Source organism: Perna viridis, chromosome 3 (assembly GCF_037379345.1).
Source record: "Perna viridis isolate PV_CMFRI_1.1 ecotype Kerala chromosome 3, ASM3737934v1, whole genome shotgun sequence".
NCBI lineage: Eukaryota > Metazoa > Mollusca > Bivalvia > Mytilida > Mytilidae > Perna > Perna viridis.
Window position 1 is genome coordinate 43,819,253 of NC_142447.1, and position 9,100 is coordinate 43,828,352.

Sequence of the window (9,100 nt, forward strand, 5' to 3'; positions counted from 1 at the left end):
GACTACTGAAGAGAACAAAGAGTCATGGCGTTTGTATCGAACTGATGTCATGGCGAAAGACCTGTTCTGTAAGTACAACCATACGCTGACCTTCTAGTACTTTAACCTTTGTACGAGAATTATATAGGTGTATATAATTAAATTCGAAAGGAACCATGATGAAGAAGCTTTTGATTGGAAAATGACGACGGTTTAAAGTTCGGAAGATCAGTAGAGAAAACATTTCATAGTGCTGAAATCTAAATTTACCATTCATTTGGAGTATGATTTTTTTTCATATTGTCGAAGTGGATATTATGCGCCATGTAAGAAAGAGAGAAAATCCACTTTAACTTAGAAGTAAGAAGTTTGAAAGTGAAAAGTTCAAACTGTATAAAAACTTTCTAACTTAAAAGTGAAAATAGAATCTGTTAAAGTAAATTTAATGTTGTCAGAATATGGTATTCACTATAGTTAGATTAGTCGAATAGATTTTTCATTATTAAACTAACGAAGTCTTCTTGGTAATAAGGTTTGAAACATATATATTTATATGTAGATGAAATCATGACTTTAAATAAATGTAAATATAAAACACCACCACTACAAGTATATGGATGTCTGTGATATTTTTCAACAACTATACTACAAGGTCCGACTGGGAATATTTTTGGTGGGTAATACTTCAATCATTTATGAATTCGGGTTTAAATAGGACATGAAACAAACATTTTATTGATGTCCAGTCAAACAATTTACTATTAATAAATGGATTAAAAAAAAGAAATTCTACAAATGTACCACAAGGTTTCACTTCAACAAAGGAAGACAGGGGTTTATTTGGGGGGAGTTGAAACAATTAGGAATAAGGGTCAGAAACAAGCATTTCCTGCATGGGTAATAAACTAGAGTAAAGAGGATTGACCATTTTTTAAAATCTATTTCAAGGTGCCATACCACCAATGTAAGACTGGAACCCCAAAACCCCCCAAAACACAAGCATTTTACTGATATCCGGACAATGACGACAACACAAACACACACACGAGCGGGCGCTCTCACAAATGTCAATGACATATTTCATGGAAATGATAAGTAAACCTGTTCTTTGACATCTTGTTGAGGTGCTTTCAATATTTGATTGAAGAAAATATTTCATGAATAGAAAATATTTAGATTTTTCTATGTATTTCGTGGTCGATGATATGCACTCCACCTTCCCCAAATAATTAATTTTAAATGAATTCCATTTACCAAAAACTGGGGAATTGCCACAAGATTTTAAATATACACTAAACAAATGTTAAGTAATGAAATAAATACTTCCCTTGCCTGTAAAAATAAGAAAGTGTTAGTTTTAAGAAATGAACTTTACTATTAATATGTAGTTCTCTAAATAAATACAAAGAAGTCAGGTTTCTTACAAATTAAATTCAACCATGCTATAGTTGGAATCATGCCGAATTTACACAATATTTTCTCGGGGTTTTGTTTAGTGTAATTCTCTATACAGATTTATTTTTTTTAAAATACGGTGTAATCGTCTCGGACATATATGGTGATTCATTCCATTCTGAAGTAACACAAGAACATGAACAACTCTGTGACTGTTAAAAAAATGAAACAAAAAAAAAAAACAAAAAAAAACAAAAAAAGAAGAAGAAAAAAAAAAAATGAAGTGAAAAAAATGAAATAAAAAAAAAATGGTTTATACATTACAATCTTTCTTCAATAAACTTTATCAGAACTCTATGAAATTAAAGCGGAGACAAATGAGTTCCATCTTACGACTGTGAAATTATTCTAGGTACTGCTACATTCGACATATTGTGTTCATAAGACAGATGCTGAACCATGATAAGGTATGTATATCTTGTCAACAGATGGATTGAGGAGAACGTTTATACCGTAGGTAGAAATAAACATGTATTAAGCGTTCCTATGGTTTTGTGTAAACAAATGTTAATTGCAATTTTTCACCTGAAACTTGGTATGATATGCCAGAACAGTCATTATACTCGCAACATATAAACCTTGCCTTTCAGTGACAAAACAGTTACGTCATAGAAGCATGAACAGTTTTGGCTGGGCAAATGAGTATCTTCTTTCGGTTAATGCGAGAATATCAGTTTTATGACAAAATCATCATTTTCGAATAGATACATTTGTAGAACGATACATTCGTGGATAATCTCTGGCAATTCGTATTACATAGTAAAGTAAACCAGAAGTATACTCAAGACAACGATCGAGGCTATACATAGCCTGATAAAGGTATAACAAGGTGATACCGTCCAGTTTTCTTTACGATCAAAAATGTATATTTCCAGCAGTGTTTATTACAGGGTACATGTAACTTATTACTAATCTAACTATCATGACGATGGGGAGAATAATACCGAATACTTTAAGTTATGTGTAAACAAGTACCTCGTGTATATCACCATGACGTATATTTTGTCATTTGGATACAAGAGCAATAACCATACATTCAGATTCAATTCTTTCACTTACTTTGATAAGATATGTATTTTTGTGTTGTTGTTTAGATTGAGAAGATAAGATTTGCACACTTAGCCGACATAATTCTTTTTTACCTGAAAAAGTTCATGACGTCTATCACCAATTTCTAACTGAGATAAAACAAAAAAATCTCTTTATTCAATTTATTACTCGATCTCAACAGTGGTTTCCGACTGTTTATTACTTTTTTAACTTACATGATTTTAAATAATTTTTGTTCTGAATAGCTTCATTCGTGATTTGGTACCGGAACACAACAGGACTTGCCGAATCCGAGGCATATTTTTGGAATGGGTCTTGGAGAGGAGTATATACCATCAGCCATGAGACAGCAAAACTGGTATTTACATGCTCTACATTAAACGTTTTTCACTAACACCAGCAGTAAATGTATATCTTAAGCTGCTCAATTACGGTCCGAGTTGTTCTTGCTTCATTTAGAAGTCTTCCTCATATCTGAAAGTCTTCTTACCGCAAGTTTTGATTCGTGTATCTCTAACGTATTAACACATCTGAAATCATAGTTACTATTTTTTTATTTTTACCAAATAAGAACAATGGACATTTTATCACATATTTATTGTTTTGTTTTTAATTAAAGGTCCCCAAGGCAATTGTACGCATCATGTCAGTCTTATGTTCGTACTTTTGACTGCTCCAAAAGTAATTTATTTTCAACTTTGGGGGGTTTTCCTCACAACAAAAGTGCCATGTCAAAGGACAGTAAGTTAAATTTTATTTTACATAATAAGGGAATAGTATATAGTGAGATTCCCAAGCCAATTTAAGTACTTTCCAATTCCTTTTGAGACATTTAATTGTCTTGCAGCCTTCTTACATTTCTTATATTTTATATATGTTAATTAAAATTTATTTTCAAATCTGGTTACACCCAATTCCCATTCTTATCAAACTTACCATCTTTGTCGTAAATGCGCTTACCAATTAATTTAGCCTGGAATTTCTCTGATTTGGCTTGCATTTTATTATCCGAAAACGTTTTGAGTAAAGAATTATTGTCTTCCTCTAGAGATGATATTTAATTACCAGATTTTTGTTATACAAATTACTTGCAGTATTTTGTTTTGAAGACATTGACAGTCCATCAAACTTCATTTTAAGTAATAGGAGGTCGTGTTGAAGGCAGTCAAGGGCGATGGACATGCCCATTATTTGCTTTTACCGAGTTTTGTTTGTTTGTTTGTTGTTTGTTGGGGTTTAACGTCTGAGCAGTATTTCAGCAATATTCAGACGATGAACATGAAACGGAAGATAAAATGAACATGAAATGATGATGAAATGAAAAAGGGATGGGACACAAGGACAATGGGGTCGACAAATTTTGATTGCCACTGGAAATAGGGAGAGGTGGGTAGGGTCGGGCAATTTAACCTCCTGTGGCGGAGCCCTATGGTTCCTACTCCCGGAGAATACCACAGTAGGATTCTTTAACGTGCGAGGAACATTGCATCTTTCCCAACACGGTGCACCACTATGGTTTGCGGTCAGGTTTTCCGTATTATAGCCTGACAACCCCAGCATGTAACACGCCAGGGGTACCCCATTCCACCACCTGGGGCCCACATCACAGTTGCTCTGTGGGCAAAGCGCCCTAGCCCCCGGCTAGGTTTCTGAGCACTATTTAGTCGCCTTATACGACAAGCTTAGCGCTGCTGCAGGCCTATTATTTTAACACCCGGACCTGCACGGGGCGCTTTTATCGAGAGGCTTTTCCAATCACACCCAAAACTAAACGAAGCAAATAAAAGTGCACAAGATTTTATCGAAATGTTCAATTAGCTAAATTTGAATCACATTTTCGAATATCTTTGAGGTAGCAGTTAAACCAATGACCGGTATGTTTGCTGCATTTCACAAAAAACCTTTTTTTCCTTATGTATAGGAGCAACCTGTGTTTGTTTAAGACAATCGTTGAAGGTGGACGGCGAAACGATAAATTGATTAATGTCGTAAGGGGTTTGGTAACGACGGGTTTCCGTCGATACCGGTTGCTTTTTTTTTTTTAAATTCGTACATGTGTAGGAAATCGATGTTATTTCAAATGAAATATGTGATAAGGTTGCATATTTTTTCTAATATATGATTTAATTTAATCATGACGCCTTACTTGTATTCGTTAATCTCTATGTATGCAAGGGGATTTTACAGAAATAAATAAATGACAAACACATGACGACAGATATATAGTGACGACAGATATTGTGACGACAGATATATAGTTACAACAGATAGATAGGAGAAATTTACTGCAGTAATGCGATTATTATATTTGTAATGATTATTGCAATATCAGGAAGAAATATAATCCACTTGAGAAAAGTGGAAGACCAATAATCTATTTAAAACAATTCGAAAGATGGGTGTTAAACTGTTTTTTTAGAATAAAGGTTAATTTTTGATAATTAAATTTTTTTAATTATATATCCTTTATGACGTCACTTATTGGCATTGTACAATTTAGACTCTTCTCTCTATTCTTCACTTTCTTTTCGTCTTGGGAGTGCTTTGTGGGCCTTTCATTCTCGAGTTCCATATGAATTGATTCAACTACTTGGGGATTGGCAGAGGGATGCCTATAAAATCTATTTAGAGTTTTGTTTTGAGGACACACTATCTGTTTCTAGAGATATGGCTAGTTCATTATTTCTTTAATTTCACTCGAGAATAAGAAGCAAGTGCTGTTAATTTCAGATTATATCAGTGGACATTTAAGTGGTATATATATGTTTGAGATTATTACTATTCCTGGTGCTAATATTTATACCGTGCACGAATTTATTAAGGACAATTAATTACATATTACTACTTTCAGTCATCTTATCTTGCATGTAGGCACTGAGGACATTGGTAGTGGTCTTACTTTTGATTTGATTGTACAGTATTATTTTAATTTATTTACGTTGAAGAGAGATGTGCTGAAATTATGGTTTTAATTATTATCTGTTAACCTCGTTTAGCAGATTTTGACATTTCTAAAGTCAATATTATTAGAGTAAATAACCGTTTATTAGATTTGTACAAAAGATTTGAATTTTTACTTGTTAAATCTTTTAAGCCATTTGTGCAGTAGCCATGTTCTATTCCTAGAATATCTTTTTTTTGCTAAGGATAGAGATCATTTGAGAGTTAGAGGAGTTTCAGTTTTTAGAAACTTTATCATAGGATTTGTTAATCATTTGAGATATATCTCATTTATTATGTTAAATGTGTATGTTTATTTTGTGATTTTATTTATGTGAAGAACAAGATACTTTGTGGTGTTTTCTTTCATTTTTCAGAAGACCTTGATCACGAAAGCTTCATGGGCTAGATCTTTGCTTCTTGGGCCTGGATTACCTGTGGACCCTTATTAGTCTACAGGAGCAGGTGCGTTGGGATATTTGTATAGGTATGTTGAATAACTAAGTTTTCCTTTACACACTTTATGGTGGCCTTTAGCTTGGTGTTTTAATTTGTTTAAAATAAGAACTTTTTACATAATGAAATTTAATACAACTACAAAAATTTATGTATATATATGTTATTTTCCGGCAAAATATTATTATCAATTATTTTGCGTTTTGTCTTATTACTGCCTTTAGATTTAATTTAGGATATGCCTCATATTATTCTGATTTAAAAAAAAGCAGAGGACGCTTACCCTACCGGTGCACCTGGTCCATGCTCCCAGTTTGTAGTGGAGTCCGAGTTGCTCATTTACTTTTGTTACTTTGTATGTATGATTTTAGTTACTTTATGTTCTTTGTTGTGAATGTCTGTTTTCCATGTCTGGTCTTTGTCCCTGGATTACATTCTTTTGATTACCGCTATAACCTTGGTTCCCTTGATTACTCTTTTTAACAGTTATATAAACATGGAAGTCGTAAAAAAGATGGATTGAATTTGTAAACCTTTAGTGCCATTTGAAACAAGACCAACAAGAAAAAAAAAGAAAGAAATTGTAACCATTTGTTTGTCATTACTGCTGTCTTGTTCCAAATGTGAACGAAATTAATAGAAGTATGTTCCTACACTGGGGATAGAGATGGAGGTTATTGCTCCTCACCCTCTTTCCCAGGTGGTTGAGGCTAACCATCAAATGGGCGTCAAACCGACAAAATATATGTAGAACGTATATTATTTTGTAAGTAACACTAATAATAAATTGGGCATCCTATAGTTTCTGCCATTCAATACAGACCATCCCAAATAGAACAACTTGTTAATCTACACGTCATCTTCTTCACTATGAAATTTAAAGCAAGAACAGTCTCGGCAGTCATGTTTCTATTAAAAATCTTTTGCATGGGTAATTGCAGATCGTTTCCTTCCTGGCATTGTAACCTTTAAATGAATTAGCTTAAATATTAGGGTTTTGATTGAGTTTCTAAACTAAATTTGAAGCAGACATACTCCGTTAACTGAGAATAATTCCAACTGTGAGTAGACGTCTATATAAGACTTGTCAAACGATGATAAATCAAATTATGTCTTTTTGGACGATTTCATAAATCCATTACATGTACAATAATTCATGTCAGCGTTTATTTACCGTACAAAATAGCATCGTAAATACCATTTTAATGAAAACAATCAAAACGTCTTCCCTTAAACATGAAACATAGATACATGGGATCCTTGATTTTAACATTGAACGAATTCGCCAAACGGTTTCAATGTTCATTTATTCCATGTCTGAGTGTGTCAATTTTTGTATAATCTATTTATTTTGATATACCTGAGGTTTGTAGCAAGTTCTGTCAAGACTTCGTAGTTTGTATATAATTAATGTTAGGATTCAGATCTTCCTATGTATTTGATCCTTATGTTGTTGATGAGAGATCACTCCTTTAAACACATGTACAGCATATCAAACTTGATAGCAATATTAATCTGATTGGTATTTGCGTATTTCATGCCTTTGAAATTAGTTATCTCTTTTTTTTTTATTCAGTATTATTTTTTTTGCAAAGCCTATCGTTGAAGTGTATGTGTTTATTGCTATCAATGTTCATTGTTACTTACAACTCTGCTAAACTTAGTAGGGCTGTGCTCTATTTTTAAACTGTACTATGAAATTCTTAATATCAACAGGCCTGAACAGATAATAAACTATCAAATTTTATTATACTTTTTGTTAGCTTAACTTTGTAAGAAAATATCGTGACTAACCTCAATCACGGCAACAAAAATGCGGTCAAGTCAACTCAATTTAAAGGTAAAGTTAGTTGTTTATGCATGTGTCTGCATTCTCAAGTTTTCAGATAAATGGTAGAAAGTAATTATAACGAAAATACTAAATTGTTTATTGTAGGTTACATTTTATTTTATTTTCAGAATGTTGGAATTCAGAGTATCTAAATTTCACAATGCAACTAGTACTATTCTTTTGATAAATGAAAAAAAAGTAATACGCTAAGACAGATCTCTCTCATCTCTTTTGTCATGTAGTAAATAAACGTTGACGTACGTAGGTATTGTTTTTAACTGATGTAATAATAATGATTAATGGTTCGATTTAAAGTAACGTACCAAAGACAGAAGAACTTTACTTTCTGGTGTTAACTTCTGACAGAACTTTTCTCTTATTGAGAAAACACACCTTGAACATTACATTGTGTGATGCCACATAGCTAATTGTCAATTAAAACAAAAAATGAACCCATCAAGAGGGTAAGTATGTAACGTATTTGATTCTTTACATTGACCCTGAAGAGTTAATTGTACGGTTATCACAAATCATCCCATCGTATGATTAAAGAAATCGTCTTGTTTTGTTCTGTTTAGAATGAAGAGTGATAGATGTTGTACGTCATTTGGTCAAGTACAGACATGTTCAAAGGCACCACAGTTCTTGAAGAAATAATGTGAATCATATATGTATAGAGTTATCTGTAGTTCACTAACAGTTCTTGGTTGGTGAATCTACAGTACCAAAGCACCCTAGTATAAGTAGCGTAAGAGTTAACGTATCCTTTGTTCAAATTCAAGTACCGAAAGTCTGGTATTGTTATGGTATGACTTCATATTAAATAATGGTACTAAACGTTTTATTGCTAGATTGAAATTATACATAATGTTTGATAATATACGTATAGATCGAGACATCGTAACATGTCGTATTATGTCTGGTTTGCGAAATTTTAATTTAATTTTTATTTATAGTATTTCTTACTGAACTTTTTATCATTTTCAAAGAATAAAAGTATTTCTGTTTCTGTTCATTTGGTAGAGAAAATGGCATTTAACAATAAGAAATATATATTGAATTGGATTATCGTCTGTGACCACCGAGAACTTGTACTGTAGAACAGGTACTTAGGTTTTCGGTGCCTTGTGAGTCATTTTTTTTTATCTTAATTTGAAGTTTATTTCTTTCATTGTTGTAGGGAGGGGGAGGGTCGATATCTTTTTAATCGCAGTTTTCTTTTATCATTATGGGGTTTTACTGTTTCATGTTTCTCGGTCAATGCAATACACTTTTAACCTTGGGCTGTGTGATGTTATGCTTGTAAATACTTTAGATGAATAAGCTAAGATACAATACTTTACAATGAAATATATCAACAGGCAAGTTTACCAATGCAAGAAACAAAAA

At 32.7% G+C, this 9,100-nt stretch overlaps 1 long non-coding RNA gene across 1 annotated transcript; it reads left to right on the forward strand.

Annotated features, from left to right (window-relative positions):
• Window positions 1-9,100, forward strand: LOC148622388 (uncharacterized). Its single transcript, XR_015920872.1, has 4 exons — window positions 1-68; window positions 1,787-1,841; window positions 2,730-5,911; window positions 8,290-9,100. It is a non-coding gene; the product is annotated as an uncharacterized LOC148622388 (long non-coding RNA).